The sequence below is a fragment of the Lepidochelys kempii genome, chromosome 25 (assembly GCF_965140285.1).
Source record: "Lepidochelys kempii isolate rLepKem1 chromosome 25, rLepKem1.hap1, whole genome shotgun sequence".
NCBI lineage: Eukaryota > Metazoa > Chordata > Testudines > Cheloniidae > Lepidochelys > Lepidochelys kempii.
In genome coordinates, this window is record NC_136404.1 from 5,710,844 (window position 1) to 5,730,076 (window position 19,233).

General features: G+C 54.3%; 1 protein-coding gene across 3 annotated transcripts in view; it reads left to right on the forward strand.

The window, feature by feature from the left end:
• The window catches only part of CTXN1 (cortexin 1), an 83,918-nt gene that overhangs the window by 48,468 nt on the left and 16,217 nt on the right, over window positions 1–19,233 (forward strand). The window contains exon 1 of one of the 3 annotated variants that reach the window (XM_073323884.1): window positions 10,295–10,436. The exons of 1 other annotated variant lie outside the window; for it this stretch is intronic. The gene's annotated coding sequence lies outside the window, so the exon portion shown is untranslated. Of the gene's footprint in view, window positions 1–10,294; window positions 10,437–19,233 lie in introns of those variants that run through there. One more of the 3 variants, XM_073323882.1, reaches the window with a different exon arrangement.

Below are 19,233 nucleotides of genomic sequence, written 5' to 3' on the forward strand. Positions count from 1 at the left end.
TTACCTTGCATAATGACTTAGCCACTCCCAGTCTCTATCCAAGCCTAAGTTAATTGTATCCAATTTGCAAATGAATTCCAATTCAACAGTCTCTCGCTGGAGTCTGGTTTTGAAGTTTTTCTATTGTAATATTGCAACTTTCATGTCTGTAATTGCGTGACCAGAGAGATTGAAGTGTTCTCTGACTGGTTTATGAATGTTATAATTCTTGACATCTGATTCGTGTCCATTTACTCTTTTACGTAGAGACTGCCCAGTTTGACCAATGTACATGGCAGAGGGGCATTGCTGGCACATGATGGCATATATCACATTGGTGGATGTGCAGGTGAACGAGCCTCTGATCGTGTGGCTGATGTTATTAGGCCCTGTGATGGTGTCCCCTGAATAGATATGTGGGCACAGTTGGCAATGGGCTTTGTTGCAAGGATAGGTTCCTGGGTTAGTGGTTCTGTTGTGTGGTGTGTGGTGGCTGGTGAGTATTTGCTTCAGGTTGGGGGGCTGTCTGTAAGCAAGGGCTGGCCTGTCTCCCAATATCTGTGAGAGTGTTGGGTCATCCTTCAGGATAGGTTGTAGATCCTTAATAATGCGTTGGAGGGGTTTTAGATGGGGGCTGAAGGTGATGGCTAGTGGCGTTCTGTTATTTTCTTTGTTAGATCTGTTCTGTAGTAGGTGACTTCTGGGAACTCTTCTGGCTCTATCAATCTGTTTCTTCACTTCTGCAGGTGGGTATTGTAGTTGTAAGAATGCTTGATAGAGAGCCCGAATGCTGCTCTCAATGGCACTGGGATGGCTCCTGGGCTGCCTTCCAGCTTTACCTGCCCTGGAGACACCTATTGCAAAGGAGGCAAACAGGTTCTGATGTACTGCCTGGGCTGGAGCACGCCAGCCTGGAGGGGGCAGGGCAGAGTCATGGACCAACCCCAAAGCGCGGCATATCCTCAGCTGTGCCGCCTGCCAGGCTCTGTAGAGTTTGCTTTCTAAGCAAGCGCAGGAAAGACAGTTTGGATGGGGGGTGGGAGCTGGGGATGCTCGACCTGCAGTGGGATTTCAGTCTAACCCCTCACGAGGCAGCTGCGGGTGAACAAGTTCCCGCTGCCATCTTAGCATGTGGATGAGTGAGGGAAGCATGCCCGGTGGTTCCGGATGGTGCTGCAAAAACCCCTGGCCCAAATCAACAGGCTGCTTGGTGCTAACAGCTGTAAGCCCCTCTGCCCCTTTCTGCCCCTCCTTGGCATGGTACTTCACAGGAAACCAGATGAAGTTGGATCCAACCCTGGTACCCCTGTGAGCCCTGCAAGCACCGGGTCTGGAGTCAGGTCCTCGGAACAAGGTCACTGCGCTTCAGTTTTGCAACAGGTTGTGGGTAGCTCTGCGTTCAGTGGAATGACCGGCTCCCTGGCTCGGGGATGGGATTGTAAAGCTGAGCTTTGCGTTGTCCCCTGTCGAGAGGGGGGGGGGGGGGTTTGGCTCTTTGCAGCATGTGCTGGCTTGGCATGTGCCGAACTCTGCGCAAATGTTGTGCTGCTTCCTGAAGTGCAGCCACATGCGCACATCCCTGGCCATTTCTGGCGCCCGGCGCTCGGCTGTCTCCCCGTCCGGGCGCCAGGCAGCCAGGTGTCACTCCCCAGGAGAGACGGATGCTATTCCCATGCTAAGCCTGAGAGCGCCCCTCTCTTTAACCCAGCCAAACTGCTCTCCCTGCCAGGTGCCAGGCAGGGCCCTAGCCCCAGCTGGAATCTCCCTGGCCAGTTTGGCTCAGATTAGACAAGGGGCTGGTGAGGGCTGACAGCCCTGTACCATGGCGGGCATCACTTCTGGGACACGTGCCAAAGGGCCTGAGTGTGGTCACGGCTCCAGGCGGCTTGGCCTAGACGTGTCTGGGTTTGACGCTGCTGTTGGGGCACAGGCCTGGCGCTCTGCTCTGGCTTGGGTGGCCGTGGAGGGTTATTTAAAGTTTGTCTCCACCTTGCCTTGCTGGGTGCTTTGGAGCAGGCTGGTGTCGGGGGCAGAGCTCCATCACGCCAAGCTCAACGGAGACATTGTGCCAGTGTAGCCCCTCGCCTGCTCTAACTACCCTGGGGCCCAGGTTGGTGTCAGCCATTTCCCCAGTGCCCTGCCCAGGCCCTGCATGCGCTGCGCGGAGCTCTGGGACCACAGGGTTACCGTCTCCACTTGCCTTCGTAGAATCATAGAAGATCAGGGTCGGAAGGGACCTCAGGAGGTCATCTAGTCCAACCCCCTGCTCAAAGCAGGACCAACCCCCAACTAAATCATCCCAGCCAGGGCTTTCTCAAGCCTGACCTTAAAAACTTCTAAGGAAGGAGATTCCACCACCTCCCTAGGTAACGCATTCCAGTGTTTCACCACCCTTCTAGTGAAAAAGTTTTTCCTAATATCCAACCTAAACCTCCCCCACTGCAACTTGAGACCATTGCTCCTCGTCCTGTCATCCGCTACCACTGAGAACAGTCTAGATCCATCATCTTTGGATCCCCCTTTCAGGTCGTTGAAAGCAGCTATCAAATCCCCCCTCCCCCACTCTTCTCTTCTATAGACTAAATAATTCCAGTTCCCTCAGCCTCTCCTCGTAAGTCATGTGCTCCAGCCCCCTAATCATTTTTCTTGCCCTCTGCTGGACTTTTTCCAATTCTTCCACATCCTTCTTGTAGAGTCAGGTTTCAGAGTAGCAGCCGTGTTAGTCTGTATTCGCAAAAAGAAAAGGAGGACTTGTGGCACCTTAGAGACTAACAAATTTATTTGAGCATAAGCTTTCATGAGCTACAGCTCACAGTGTGGGGCCTAAAACTGGACACAGTACTCCAGACTGCCTTCATTTCATAGAGCACCTCAGACCCTGCAGGGCTGTCCCCAGGCAAAATCCCAACAGCCTGGAGACTAGAGCGGGGCAAGACGTGAAAAGCCAGGGGTGTGAACAATGTCTGAATCCCAGAGGGGCTTTGTCCTGAAGCCCAACTCAGCCCCATTGGTGTGGAGGTCCCAAAGTGGCCCCATTGTTCATTTCCTCAGAAAGGTCCATGGATTTTTTAATGGCAAATGGGGTCTCTCTGTTGCACTTATGCCCTGGGCTCAGCTGGCAGTAGCCTGGGGAGAGGCCCCATGCACCCTCCCCGCCCCCCAGGGCTTGTGCACCTAGCAGAGCATTTCCATGAGAAAATCGAACCCAGGACGGGGCCCTGCCAAGAGGCAGCGAACCCCGCAGTGTTTGCATGGGGCTGTACTTCAGCATGACAAAGACCCTGCCTGCCAAATGTCAGGGGCAAAGGGGCAGGTGGGGGACACCTGGAGGTGCTGCAGCATCTGGATCTGAATGGCAAAAAGCACAGCAGGAATTTTCACACAAAAAACCCAGGGCCCCCCTTTTGCAGAGCCCTGTGGGGTAGGGGGCTGGCACTGCCCTCTCCATTGCATTGGGAGTGAATGATTGCCCAGAATAGTCCCACTCTTCAGGCACATTCCTGGGGGTGGGTAATTGTGGGGCAGAGGCTGTTTGGGGGGCAGGTCTGAGGGGGTTATCGTAACTTGATCCACTTCGGGCTGTTACATCAGGGTGGCTGGAGCAGGGGCTGGCGTTGGGTTATAATCCAGATCCAGAAATTCACCCTCACCCGCTCAGGCTGGGCCGGTGCCGCTCCTCACAGGAGGCTCAGAGCAGAAGGTGCAGCCTGCGGAGGTGGCTCTGGGCCAAGGTGGCTCTGTGCATCCGGGATTCTGCCTGCTGTGGGGGGCTGGCTCTTACTGCGGCCTCCCCAAAGCTGCCTGTGGGCTATTCTGCATCCCCGACTAGCTGCAGCACAAAATGGCACCCATTCAGAGCAGTGCCTAATCGCCCCCCTGTCTGAGATGGGGCGCGGTGCCCGAGCCCCTCCCGGTGACTCGCAGGCCCCCTCGGCGTGAAACCCGCTATCCCTGCACTCAGCCAAAGGGCGAAATGAGCTGCGGGTGGGACGAGAAATCCAGCCGAACCGAGGGCCAGGGCAGGGCTGCAGCAGAACCTCCCAGAGCCCCGGCTCAGTCACGAGGCTGGAACAGCAACTCCGGCCTGTGCTGCTGGGAGCACAAACCGAGTTCTGATGTCGTCGCTCCAGCGGGCGCTCATTCCAAGCCCAGCCAGGTCCCGGCCAAGGCCTGGACAAGCCTCCCACCCAAACCGGACCCCAACAGCTCCGCGCAGCTCCTTCTGCATCACAAGCACCCTCCGCCACCCCTGTGGGGACAGCGACCGTGCAAATGCAGAGAGAGGACCGCGTTCTCTGGGCCTGCCTTGGTCAGCCTGGCATGGGTGAGCAACTACCAAATCCTTAGAACTTCACCCACCTCCAGTGCGCGCTGCCCGGCTGGCACGGCGGAGGCAGCTGTAATTGCTGCTGTAGAAAATCATCACCTGGTTTTTGTGCTGCCCCAGGGGACGCAAGGGACAAATGGTTCCCACATCGTCACTCCTGGAGAATCCTCAGCACAAACAACCTCATCAACAGAGATCAGATGACATGACAAGCAGCGTTAAACTGGACTCATTGAAATGCAGCCATAATCCCCACGATGGAGCCGGGCTGCCGGACCCTGCCCGGGTCGGTGCAGGCGAAGTCGGGCTGCCGGACCCTGCCCAGGGGATAGGCTGGAGCAAGAAAGAGCTTCTTCCAGCCATCAGTCTGCATGCTGGGAAATGGATTGTTATTTTGCAGCCAATATCCTGGTGTCCAGGCCGGTGGAGTGGAGGGGAGATTAGTAATTCAGGGCATCAGGAAGCTGGAGTGGAGGCCACCTCAGTTCATGTATGACAAGGCTCTGTGATGCCAGCGATGGAGACATTGCCTGAGCCCCTGCTGCACCTGTGACGATGGCCAGCTACTGAGCCACGTGAGGGGAGCAGGTGGTGGCGAGCTTGCAGAGCCCTGGCTGTTGAGTGCATATGGACATCTCTGTGCCTCCACGTAATGCCATCTGCTCACAAACAGGGGCAAAGCCTGGCTGTAGGACTGACTCAGTCACCTCTACCCCTAACCAGGGGGAGGCAGCTGGGGGGCTTGGGAGACACAGCTGATTCATGTATAAAAATGCCAGATTAGGAGGGCAGCTCAGATGCAGATGGTTGATCTCTGTGCAGCCTGGGATAGGGGATGCTACCTTGCTGTACAGGGGTTATTTTAGCTAGGTAGGTGGCTACTCCTTCTCTGGGGCAGCTTTCTGTAAAGATACCATATCTAGGTATGGCTGAACTGGACTCTTGGGAAAGGGCTGCCACACTCTGCCTCAGAGAGGGCTCTTTTTTGGGGATGGGCAAGCGTCCCCTAAGGGCTTTGCAGAAACAAGCCCAGCCCGGCACACACCAGTGCCAGGGTCTTTACTCACAGGAGTTCTCCTATTGGCTGTGCAGGATCAGGACTCCTGGCATATATTTCCATATTGCAACCTCCAGATTCTAAGAGTGTAAGCAGAGGCATGTGTATTGCTCGGGCATGCAGGAGTGAAATCAGGAGGCCAAATCACATCTGGAGGTGCAGCTAGCAAGAGATGTTAAGAGTAACAAGAAGGGTTTCCTCAGGTATGTTAGCAACAAGAAGAAAGTGTGGGCCCCTTACTGAATGAGGGAGGCAACCTAGTGACAGAGGATGTGGAAAAAGCTAATGTACTCAATGCTTTTTTTGCCTCTGTCTTCACGAACAAGGTCAGCTCCCAGACTGCTGCACTGGGCAGCACAGCATGGGGAGGAGGTGACCAGCCCTCTGTGGAGAAAGAAGTGGTTCGGGACTATTTAGAAAAGCTGGACGAGCACAAGTCCATGGGGCCGGATGCGCTGCATCCGAGAGTGCTAAAGGAGTTGGCGGATGTGATTGCAGAGCCATTGGCCATTATCTTTGAAAACTCATGGTGATCAGGGGAAGTCCTGGACGACTGGAAAAAGGCTAATGTAGTGCCCATCTTTAAAAAAGGGAAGAAGGAGGATCCGGGGAACTACAGGCCAGTCAGCCTCACCTCAGTCCCTGGAAAAATCATGGAGCAGGTCCTCAAGGAATCAATTCTGAAGCACTTAGAGGAGAGGTTTCAGAGTAACAGCCGTGTTAGTCTGTATTCGCAAAAAGAAAAGGAGTACTTGTAGCACCTTAGAGATTAACCCATTTATTTGAGCATGAGCTTTCGTGAGCTACAGCTCACTTCATCGGATGCATACTGTGGAAACTGCAGAAGACATTAGACTTAGAGGAGAGGAAAGTGATCAGGAACAGTCAGCATGGATTCACCAAGGGCAAGTCATGGCTGACTAATCTAATTGCCTTCTATGATGAGATTACTGGCTCTGTGGATGAGGGGAAAGTGGTGGACGTGTTGTTCCTTGACTTTAGCAAAGCTTTTGTCACCATCTCCCACAGTATTCTTGCCAGCAAGTTAAAGAAGTATGGGTGGATGAATGGACTATAAGGTGGATAGAAAGTTGGCTAGGTTGTCGGGCTCAACGGGTAGTGATCAATGGCTCCATGTCTAGTTGGCAGCCGGTATCAAGTAGAGTGCCCCAAGGGTCGGTCGTGGGGCCGGTTTTGTTCAATATCTTCATAAATGATCTGGAGGATGGTGTGGATTGCATTGCACCCTCAGCAAGTTTGCAGATGACACTAAACTGGGAGGAGAGGTAGATACGCTGGAGGGTAGGGATAGGATACAGAGGGCCCTAGACAAATTAGAGGATTGGGCCAAAAGAAATCTGATGAGATTCAACAAGGACAAGTGCAGAGTCCTGCACTTAGGAGGGAAGAATCCCATGCACCGCTATAGACTAGGGACCGAATGGCTCGGCAGCAGTTCGGCAGAAAAGGACCTAGGGGTTACAGTAGATGAGAATATGGATATGAGTCAACAGTGTGCCCTTGTTGCCAAGAAGACCAATGGCATTTGGGGATGTATATGTAGGGGCATTGCCAGCAGATCGAGGGACGTGATCGTTCCACTCTATTCGACATTGGTGAGGCCTCATCTGGACTACTGTGTCCAGTTTTGGGCCCCACACTACAAGAAGGATGTAAAAAAATTGGAAAGAGTCCAGTGGAGGGCAACAAAAATGATTAGGGGACTGGAACACATGACTTATGAGGAGAGGCTGAGGGAACTGGGATTGTTTAGTCTGCAGAAGAGAAGAATGAGGGGGGATTTGATAGCTGCTTTCAACTACCTGAAAGGGGGTTCCAAAGAGGATGGATCTAGACTGTTCTCAATGGTAGCAGATGACAGAACAAGGAGTAATATTCTCAAGTTGCAGTGGGGGAGGTTTAGGTTGGATATTAGGAAAACTTTTTCACTAGGAGGGTGGTGAAACACTGGAATGCGTTACCTGGGGAGGTGGTGGAATCTCCTTCCTTAGATATTTTTAAGGTCAGGCTTGACAAAGCCCTGGCTGGGATGATTTCGTTGGGGATTGGTCCTGCTTTGAGGAGGGGGTTGGACTAGATGGCCTCCAGAGGTCCCTTCGAACCCTGAGATTCTATGATTCTATAGGCAAGGTCTGGCCATTCCTGCATTCCTGAAGCCATATCCAGCTGTTCATATCTCCCCAGGCAGATGATTATTAAGGTCTTGTTATTCATTTTGTAAGGAAGCCATTAGCACGCCTGGTGTGTCACCACAGACTGCACTAATGAACCCAAGTACATATTACATGGGTCCCTTTCAAGAACATCATTTCAATTAACAGATAAGATGGATCTTTCAAGAAATTTCCATATATTTATGATGAATCACCTTATTGTGGGATGGGCATCATGCTGAGGAGTATTGAACAGTGCAAGGACTTTAAATACTTTCGGTTGTAATTATGCTGCCCTGACGCTGTCCTTACCGCTTGGAACATTTGTAAAGTAGGCTGGTTTTATCTATATTATTAATTTTTTCAGGGTGAATATTTTATAATGGAATTTTCTAAAACTGAATAAAAATATTCGGCTTCTTCTTCCATACGGCAACTTAGAAAGCAACATGAAAAGTCGACATCCAAGGTTATTTGTCCTGAAAGGCCATTTCACTTGAGATCACTTGAGTTGCTGTTCAGATGGCGAGCTGTCACTCAGCACTCATCACCAGGTCGCAAGGACTGGTCATGCCAAAACACTGAATGGGCAGGGCCGCCCAAAGGGGGCCATCTTCCGCCCTATGAAAATAGTAACAAGAAGGAACCGTTATAAACTTTACACCAAGAGTGTCCTTTGTTCAGAGCATGTCAGAGTTTTCACAGCAGCACCAGCACAAAGCTAGACAGCTCAGATGTGCCCCTTAATAATCCACTTCACAAAAGTCCTGTGAGCACATGGAGACCTGAGGTCTTCCCCTCGGTGCCCTCATGTGGGTCAGGATGCCTAAAGCTGTCCAGGGCCCTGCACAGAGGTGCTGGAACTAGGGGTGCTGGGGGTGCAGCCACACCTCCTGGCTTGGAGTAGTTTCCATCACATACAAGGTTTCCAGTTCGGTTCAGTGGCTCTCAGCACCCCCACTCTACACATTGTGCCAGCACCCCTGGCCCTGCACATGCAAAATCCTGCTACTCAACAGAAGCAACAACAGAGGCAGGCCAGGCGGAATGCTAGGGCTGGGTGAAATGTGCACAAAGGCCATTCCAGTTCCTGTGACTGCTCGCCCGTCCTCAGGGACGCTGCCGGGTGTCTGCACCGCCCCAGCAAGTGCTAGCCTTCCTAGTGAGCACTGCAATGCACTGGGTGTATTCTGAGGCCGTGCATTGCTTGCTGCATCTCTTTCTGCTGGGGCTGGTGAACCTGCTTCTTTGTGCAATCTCTAGCTCCTGGTTTGGGGATTGGGTCGAGAACATGCAGGACACCCTCTGAACTGGGCAGGTGTGTGGCTGGCAGACTCAGGGGAGTAGGGCACAGAGCTTTTCCCCTCCAGGTCTGTAGAGATCAGTTCATCAGGCCAATCCCTGGTCAGGGCAGCCCAACCCTGTCAGTCTGTTTCTAGTGCTGTGCTCAGGCTAAATTTAAAATGCCCAGCTCCCATCACATCCCTCTAGAAATGCAGCCCCAGCCAAGCCGTCTCGCTGACAACCTGCCTCACTTGTCCCCCTGGCTCCCAGGCACAATCTCTTCTGTCCCCCAGAGTCACTCCCCTCCATCCCTGGGGTTTACACCCTTCAGATATACATTCTCCCATCCCCCTGTCCCTGGCTGCAGCTTAACCCAACCCTAGACCTCCGCCCTGAACTGTGCTCAGACATCAGCCCCAACCCCAGGACCGGCTCAGGGCCCTGGCTCTGAATCCCCCGGACTTTGGCCCAGATTCAGGGCAGTGTCGTGGGGTGCTCACACCAGCAGTGTAGGAAGCAGGGAGCCCCCAGCCGCCCACCCTGGGCATGCAGGAGAGCTGGTGTCACGTCCACTCAGATTGCCTTGCTTTCGGGTTTGGTGCCAGGCTCAAGGACCAAGCTCCTCGGGGGTTTGCTGAGGCCAGGCAGCTTTCCCAGGCCTTGTGTCTGCCTGCTGGACTCTCCCAGGAGTCTGTGAAACGAGGGGCACATGCAGCTATGCCGAGGTGGAGCCGGGCTGTGCCGGGGGTGCAGCAGAAGCAGAAGCTCACAGGGACCCCGGGGCCTGGGCTGGGAGGGGACGGGGGCAGGAGCACGTGGAGCCCTGAAGGTGGCAATGCTGCAGACACAGCCCAGTCAGCCTGGCCAGGTTGGCTGCTACACCCTGCTGCCCGCTCCAGCTGACTCTCCTCTCTCGCACTGGCTGAGGGCTGCCCAGTGGCCTGGGCGGGGGCCTGGTGTGGTTACCAGCAAAGTAGCACCCACAACACGGCGGACAGACAGACAAGTGGCTCCTCCGGGGCAGGATGGGGAGACGGAGCTCCCCCCGGGGGCGGGAGGGGGGGCGCAGTGTGCGTATGGGGCTTGGCATGTTGCTGCCTCTGTGCTGTACGAATGAGAGCCCTGAGCCCGACCCTTGGGGCACTGGGCTCCGTCCCCACCCAAGGAGCACGGGGTCAGCAAACAGGGGAGAGGAGAAGGCAGTGCCCATGTGGCCCACGAGCACGGCGCAGCCCTATGGCGAGTGGGAGGCACAGACAAAGAAGTGGCCCATTGGCAGGGTTTGTGAGCTGCCCCCCAAGTGGCGGGAGAGTGAGCCGAGCGGCCCCGCGGAGCAGGGCCAGGCCCAGGCTGGCCCCAGCAGCTCCGCACGCCCCTGCCGGGCTGGGTTACCCGGCTGCCAATGAGGAGTTGTCTTGGCTCTGACTGCCGCGCTCCACCTTTTACTGTAATTGATTCTGCATCGCCATAGGAACCTGCTCCAGAGCGAGCAACGAGCAGCTGCCTCCCTGAGCTCTGCCTCTCCAGGAGAGACTCGGCTCCTTCCCCCGAGATGGCAGGCGGTGCAGCCGGGAGTCGCTGGGCCTGAGGGGCTGGCCCCCCCAGTGCCAGGCAGGTACCTGTGTTTGCAGGGGAGGGCGGGACGGCGTTTCAGGGCAGGGTGCAGCATGGGAAGTTCCTTGCGAGGGGTCCCTGCCTTGCGATGTCAGGCCTGGGGGCGTCGGGCGGGCTCGGGGGTTCTCTTGTGAGGATGCCCATAGAGCTGCAGCCTGCAGGGCAGAACGGGGCAGAGCTCTGCGTCTAGGGCTGGGGCCGAGGAGCTGCTGCCTGCATGTCCCTGGCACTAGCCGTGTGCATGGGGACGACAGGATGGTGCCAGCACCCGGGGCCATGTGGGCTGACTTCTGAGCGTGGGCTGCTGCCTGGCCGGTGCGAGCTGGGGTCTCACAGACCAGGGGATTTTCCCTCCTCTCTTGGGTAGAAGCCTCACCTGGTCCTGAGTGAGACGGGGCACGGCACCATCATCCAGGAAACCAGCAGGGAGGGCCAGCTGTCAAGGGACTGCAGGCCTCTCTGGGCCAGTCCCGCCTGGAGCTCAGAGAGGCAGCCAGTGACGCAAGAGACCGCGTATGATGGCAGCACAGCAGAGCGCTCCCGCCCCCGCCCTGCCTCCTGCCCCCTCCTGCCGTGGGTTAGACATGCCCTTGTGTGCCGCAGGCAAAAGGGAAACTCGGAGGAGACACTGTGTCAGAGAGGCCAGAAGGGCTGCGGGCAGATGGGGCTGGAGGCAGCAGAGGGGACTGGGGACCCAGGGAGAGGGGCAGTCTGTGGGCCAGGGACCCACAAAGTGACCTTTGATCTCTGGGGTCCGAGGAGGCCCAGGCAGGATCACTAGAGGCTGGCGCTGGCAGCAGGGTGGAGAAGGCCACGGAGCACAGTGTCCAGGGGCAGAGGTGGGAGCAGGAGTGTTCAGAGCAGGGGGCTGGGGGCAGGGTCCAATTCTCCCCTGGCCAGCACCATGGGCTGGTGTTTGAACTAGTGCAAAGTGAGTGTGAAATGCCGTGGGTCTGAGTGGCAGCGTCCTGCCCCAGGCAGCTCTGGTTTGGCTCTGGTGTAAATGAGGATGCCTGATGCAGGCCAGGGTGGCACCAGCCGGTGAGCAGTGAAGCTTTCCCGACTGGTCAGGTGCTCTGAGAAGGGGTAGTCAGTTCTGCTTTGGCCAAATGGCCGTCTGCCCAAGGATTGGGCCCCTCCACGCAGCACAGGGCCTCCCAGAGCTGATTGGCACCCACTACCAGGTACCAGAGACACGTGCACTGTGGCTGCACCCACAGCACAGACATGAAGGCAAAAATGTGGGGGCATACTTTGCAAAGTGGACTTCCACTAGGGATGCCATTTACCTCACCCACCACTGAACTGCCAGCACCTCTGGGTGAACCCTGGCAACTGTGCCCTGGTGCAGAGTAAGACTAGACAGCGTTCAGACAGCGAGTGAAGCAGAGGGTCATCTCCAGCTGGAACCACACGCAGTTGTTACTAAAGGCAGCAACTAAACCTCCTCCAAAAGGTGGCATCTCCAGCCCCTCCCCCCTAGGTGGGACTGTGCATGAGAGGGAGGGTTACACCTGCAAACTGTGATTGCCACCTCCCCTCCGCTGGGGCAGGGCTGGCCTGGGGTGTAGGACTATCTTGTGGCAGTGAGCCCTCACTGCAAAAGTGAAATGAACGAAATGCCCATTGGGGTGCAATAGAGCTTTCTATGTAGTTCAATAACTATTTGTCTCTCAGCTATGGCGTATACTGTGTGTTTTCCATTACTCTCTCCGTTTCATAGAATCATAGAATATCAGGGTTGGAAGGGACCTCAGGAGGTATTTAAAAGCAGGACCAATCCCCAACTAAATCATCCCAGCCAGGGCTTTGTCAAGCCTGACCTTAAAAACTTCTAAGGAAGGAGATTCCACCACCTCCCTAGGTAACGCATTCCAGTGTTTCACCACCCTCGTCGTGAAAAAGTTTTTCCTAATATCCAATCTAAACCTCCCCCACTGCAACTTGAGACCATTACTCCTCGTTCTGTCATCTGCCACCACTGAGAACAGTCTAGATCCATCCTCTTTGGAACCCCCTTTCAGGTAGTTGAAAGCAGCTATCAAATCCCCCATCACTCTTCTCTTCCACAGACTAAACAATCCCAGTTCCCTCAGCCTCTCCCCATAAGTCATGTGTTCCAGTCCCCTAATCATTTTTGTTGCCCTCCGCTGGACTCTTTCCAATTTTTCCACATCCTTCTTGTAGTGTGGGGCCCAAAACTGGACACAGTACTCCAGATGAGGCCTCACCAATGTCGAATAGAGGGGAACGATCACGTCCCTCGATCTGCTGGCAATGCCCCTACTTTGATGCCCCTAATTTGCTGTGATGCTGGCGTGGCAGGGGCTTATTTACACTGGCAGTCACCCACTAACCCACTGGGATTCATTCGTTTGTTCCCAGAAACGCACAAGCCAGCTGCAGCTTTGGGCAGGAGAACCTTGCACAGGCAGAGAGGCGGAGCAAGTGGATTCAGTTTTGGGGGTGTGCATGGGAGAGGGCTTGCCTGCTGCGGCTTGAAGCAAACCTTTCCACCTTTCTATTTAGCATTTTCTGCCCCAAGAACTCGCCTGCTAGACATGAGCCTGTGTTTCCCTGCGTTCTGAGCAGGGGTTTGTTTCCTATGACGGTGACATTTGCAACCACACCGAGGCTCTCAGTAGAGAGACACAATACAACAAGAGACCAGATGTTAACAACCATGGGCACGCAGGGCCTGAACCTGCGAGAATTGAGTGCCCTTAAATTCCAGCTGACGCAGAGGAGGTGCCGGCAGGGTCATGCCCTGACTCTGAACACCAACACCTTGACAATGCCTAGCATTAAATCGCTTCGCTGGATGGCTATTCTTGGGGACAGAACAGTCATTTTTAACCAGTCAGTTGGACACAGGATGATCCCAGCTATCAGAGACACAGGATGATTCAGAAAGATCTCCCCAAGGAGCAATAACCTCACAACACTCCATGGCCAGGATACAAGAGACTCGTTCAGCTGAGATCTCCTGTGGGTTACAGCGTCTCTCTAGCTGGCCTCCAGGACCCCATTCAGCATGTGGCTGGAACTGTTGTCTAAGACAACCAGCTAAGGAAAGCACAAACCATGTCATATCATCTTGCTGCATTTGACAGTTGATGTAAAGCATTTTGGATGTATATTCTTCAGGGTGACGATTCCCCTGTAAATCATGAGGTTCGAAACACCGAGACATTTGTTTCCAGCAACTTGTCAAATGAGGATTGTTAATGTGAGGGTAGGAGTAACGCACGTTGCTCTGGCTAGTGACTGTTATTAGAGCTGCTTTTCCATATTCAGACATATTCCACTTTGGACATTATTGATGCATGCCCATGTAAATGTACTGGCTCCTGGTCCCAATGGCTGGTGAATTGCAAAGATTTATCAGTAAAGCTATGAGGGTGAAAGGAATTTGAAGCTAGACCTAAACCCAGCCGCTGGGGACTCTTAGTGTGTGGGCTGGGAGATTCTGCTCTATAGACCTCCACGTAGCCAAAGCCCCTGCAGGATCAGGCCCTGAGTGTGGAGCTCACTGAATGTGGGGCTAGAGACTGGGCCAAAAGCTGCTCCCAGAGATCTCCTGGGCTGTTTGTCCCTGTCGCCCCAGGGCCAAACCTCCAGTCAGCTCTGGCTGAGGGGGTGGCAGGACTGGGAAACCTGCTCTTTTGCCAAAATGCCCCCCCCCACGTGATCCCCCAGTGAGCTGTGTGGTCCAGGAATGAGGAAAAGCGCCCCACAAACCTGCAGGCATTCCCCTGCATGCACAGCCCCTATCACCCTTATCTGTGCCCAGGGGGTGGCTTGGTGGACAGGTGTCTGGGCAGCCCATGAGAGTTGTGTGTTGGGGGCACCGGGCATGGCCTCAGGCCATCGTCAGGTGGGGAGGGCTCAGGTGTGCTGCCCTGTGGCTCTATTTGGCCCCTGACCCCAGGACTGTCCTGTGTGGGCACCGCTGGGCCCAAATCTCTGCTGTGAGCAGGAAGGCGGGTTTAGCCTGAGCCATCAGCCTTCCTTCCTCAGACCTCACGGAAACCCTGTCTGCGAGAGAAGGTCTGGTGGTGGTTGGGAGGGGGGGAGCTGGGGAGGTCCTGCCAGTGCACTGGGCCGCTCCTCAAGTGCCCCAGTTCTGGGCTTGTTCCCAGCTCAGCTGGATTGCCCTACAGATCTTGTGACCCTCTCCACGGCACGGGGAGATGCGGTGACAGGGCAGAGAGCTGTAGGAGGGCTGCAGAGAACTCGGAGTGAACATTGCAGTTCATGTTTGTCTGTCCATCCATGGCTTGCCACATTGAGCGTACCTTGGTATAGCCAATTTGGTAGTTTTTTTCAATAACTCTCCATTCTCCAACTGAACATTTAATTCATGTTTCTACTCCTCCAAAATATCCCTTCAGTGTCGCAGAATGTTGACAACAATCGGTTTCCTTTGTAACTGAATTCTGTCCCTATTAAGCAATTGACTTACCTCACAGAGAGATATTTTTTTAGTTACTAAGGGAACATGAATCTTAACAAAAGTCAATCAAATATTCCTTAAATAACAGCCGCATTCATTAACTGCTTTATTGAGCTGAATCTGTTCAAAATTCCCTGCAAATTAAGAGCTGATTCTCTACACTGTACGAGAAAAGCAGCGTGTCCCCAGTGATGCCGAGAATGTGGGGGAGATTATTGCTGAGTAGAGATGCCTGTGTGTAGTCACAGTGATCTGAGGAGGGAGACTACCGTTAGCTCCGCTTTGCAGGGTTGGGTCTCTGTTCATCAGAGTTATGTTCAGTGTTAGGTGAATAATGGGAACCAGGTCCTATGTACTGCCGATGGCCTGGCTCTCTGTTTCCATCCTGCCCTTGTACAGCATCGCTGCCCAAAGAAGTCCTGCAGTAAGGGTTCCCCAGCAGCTGGATTCCCCGGGGGGGAACTCCCTTGCAGCCCTGTAGAGGGGTGCAGCTGGGGAAGGGGGCATGGCTAGAGAAACTGGGTTCCCTGTTTGCCCAGCCCCCATGCCAACTGGTTCCCATTCATCTGGCCTTTCAGCTCCTCCTGGCACAGGAGGTTGTGGGCATGGAGGGCTCTTCTCAGGCCACGCTCGGGGAGCTCTGCTCACACAGGGCATGTCTATGCTGCGGCTCTTCGCAAACCGTGCAGGGACTGGGCGGAGGAGCCATTCCGCACTGCCCGGGGCCCAGCCTGCGCTGGGACTTTGCAGGAATGCCTCTGCAGTCGGGCAGTCAGCGGCTCTAGCATCTCATCCCAAGCTCTGAGAGCGCCCTCTTCATCAGAGCGCCACACAGAGAGGTGAGTGTCATTAGCCCCATGTTACCGATGGGAAAACGGAGGCACAGCAAGGGCAGGGACTTGCCAAAAGTCACCCAGCAGAGCAGTGGCCGAGCAGGGCATGAAGCCCCATTCTCCTGAGTCCCCGTCTGGTGCTCTACTCACCAGGCCATACTGCCTCCCTCGGAGGCTCTGGCCTGTACTGGGGCAATGCAGCGCCTCACTGCCCACGGGGGCGCTCCGGGAGGCACCATACCTCAGGGAGAACAATCTCACCAGCCTTACTGGGCAAGTGCCCGCTGCTACCTCCAGCCACTCCCTACGCTCCTTGGCAGGGGCCAGTCTCCTCGGCAGGGGCTACGCTCTGGTTAGTTTTGCTTCCTGTAACTCACTGAGCAGCTTTCCCTGAAGCAAGGCCAGCAGTGCTCACAGGGGCACGCACTGCTCCTCCCGGGTGACATGAGGCTGCATGGGTCACTCCCAGAGAAGTCAGTGAGGAAGGTCTTCAAAGGGAGAGACCCTGAGTACGACTGCCACTTCATCACCAGCACTGGGGGAAGCATGGGCAATTCTATCTGCATCCAAGCCTGGGCTGACAAAGCCACGCTGGATGGACCTCAGAATGTTGGAACAAGCAGATGGCGGAGACCCAGGAGGGAGCCCTGGATTAATAGCAGAACAGGGGATCAATACTGCACTGATCATATTGTTTTCTACCATAAATAATAGAAAATACAACACACACAAAGGAGAGAGCAACTGGAGAGACAGCCTGTGTGTGGGCTGAGAAAGCATTTCTATGTGTTTGCTCTTGGAACAGCTACACACTAGCAATGGGCCTGAGCTAAACAGCTCAGCATGGCCAACACTTGCAATTTTATTGCAAACCTCACAGTATTTAGAATCATAGAATATCAGAGTTGGAAGGGACCTCTGGAGGTCATCTAGTCCAACTCCCTGCCCAGAGCAGGACCAATCCCCAACTAAATCACTGAGGTTTCATTTAAAGCCCAAGCTCCTGGAGTCAGGGGATTCCAGAAGACTCTCGACTTTCATAAAACAAAGGAACTCACTAGCCCACATGGCTGGAAACACCTGACCCCCTAAGGGCTTTGAAAGTCGAAAGCAAAGAAACAGAACCTCCCAAGTTGTTATATTTAAAAATATCTCCTAATTTTGCCTGGTTAATGGGCATGGCACCCGGGTCCCAGCCACACAACCCTTTGTGACATTGGGCCGGACACGTTGCTCTCTTCCCTGTTTCTAGGTGCAAATAAAGGACTAAAGTCTGTTCAGGATGCCCCAGGGGTAGCGCATACAGCTCTCTGTTTTCCAGGCCTGGCATCCCTGAGCCCCCAAAAAGGGGCAGTGACTACTAATGAGCTTTCAGAGCAATGGAGTGGAAGAGGCCCCCATCAACTCGCCTGGAGGAGGGTTACCCGAGTTCCTGTCTCATGGATGTCCCCCACGGGTCAGGCACTACTGAGATCTTGCATTGTTCATGGCCCAGCAGAGCTAGCATGTCTGTCTGCATGCATGGGGACGCCCGCTCCCAGCTGCATGGCAGACATTGCACATGATGTCAGCGATCCCCCTTTCCTTCACGCCAGGATCTGCATCACTGAAGATGTGCAGGGTCCTCCCCCTGCCCTTCGTCATACCAGGGGCAGGGGCTAACCGCCGGTTTGCTCCGCAGGGCTTGGCCAGCTGGTTCCATGCCAGGGAGGCAGGAGTTAATTGAGCCGCGATTTCATCTTTCCTCTGCAGTGAAACTTGTAGCTCATGAGACGCTGGGAGGCTGAATACAATTGGGGGCTGTCTGTGCAGAGCACACAGAGCACTCCAGCATCAGCAGCTCCCACACTCCCTGCTGGAAATGGGTTGCTAAGGAACATGACTCCTTCGGTGGCCACGCCGGTCTCTCCTACACCCCTTGTGAGCCCCCCGGCCTGAGGCGCTGGCTTCACATACACAGCACCCCTGGGCGGGGTGAGGCTGCAGACAAAGGCACTTGGACCCAAGGGGGTGTGGAGCAGTCCCCTCCAGACTGGATCTGGTGATGGCAGAACGTCATCCAGTGCTGACATGAGGAGAGGAGTGGGGAGGGCAGGAATGCAGGAGAGCTTGCACGGCGGGGGGTCCCCACGCTAAAGGCCAGCCTCCCCTCCCCTGCCCTCCCAATCCCATCCTCCAAGGTGTGGGGACCGGACGCCTAAGAGCCCACCGCATGCTGCATAAACACAGCGACCTGCTGCAGCCAGGGCCCCAGGGACACACAGTCACCCTGAGCCTAGATGGGAAGCCCACGCGAGGCCGAATTGAACCATACCAAACCTGAGCCCAGGAGAAAGGCGAGAGTACAGGACTGAGATTGTCACTTACATGGAGGCAGGAGGCACTCAGAGAGCATTTGCTGGCTGCCCTGTATGGACCTGGCGGGAGACCCTGCTGCAGGGGCTGGGGGGCCAGGTGAGAAGATGTCAGGGAACCAGACCCAGAACCCTGAGAGGCCCCAACATCCCTCTAGCCAGGAGCTCATGATGGAGCGGGGCAAGGGCGGAAATGGAGGGATGTGACAAAGAAAGGCCGAGCGGGGGCACCAGGGCCTGTGTGGCTCTGAGAAGGGAAGTGCTGCGCAGAAACCCACAGGGAGAACAGAACATCAGAACGGCCATACTGGGTCAGACCAAAGGTCCATCTAGCCCAGTATCCTGTCTTCCAACAGTGGCCAGTGCCAGGTGCCCCAGAGGGAATGAACAGAACAGGTAATCATTAAGTGATCTATCCCCTGTCGCCCATTCCCAGCTTCTGGCAAACAAGAGGCTAGGGACACCATCCTTGCCCATCCTGGCTAAAAGCCATTGATGGACCTATCCTCCATGAACTTATCTAGTAGTTTTTTGAACCCTGTTATAGTCTTGGCCTTCACAACATCCTCTGGCAAGGAGTTCCATGGGTTGACTGAACTGTGTGAAAAAATACTTCCTTTTGTTTGTTTTAAACCTGCTGCCTATTAATTTCATTGGGTGACCCCTACTTATTGTGTTATGAGAAGGAGTAAATAACACTTCCTTATTTACTTTATCCACACCAGTCATGATTTTATAGACCTCTATCATATCCCCCCTTAGTCATCTCTTTTCCAAGATGAAAAGTCCCAGTCATATTAATCTCTCCTCAGATGGCAGCCGTTCCATACCCCTAATCATTTTTGTTGCCCTTTTCTGAACCTTTTCCAATTCCAATATATCTTTTTTGAGATGGGGGCAACCCGATCTGCACGCAGTATTCAAGATGTGGGCGTACCATGGATTTATATAGAGGCAGTATGATATTTTCTCTCTTATTATCTATCCCTTTCCTAATGATTCCCAACGTTCTGTTCTCTTTTATGACTGCTGCTGCACATTGAGTGGATGTTTTTAGAGAACTCTCCACAAGGACTCCCAGATCTCTTTCTTGAGTGGTAACAGCTAATTTAGACCCCATCGTTGTATATGTATAGTTGGGATTATGTTTTCCAA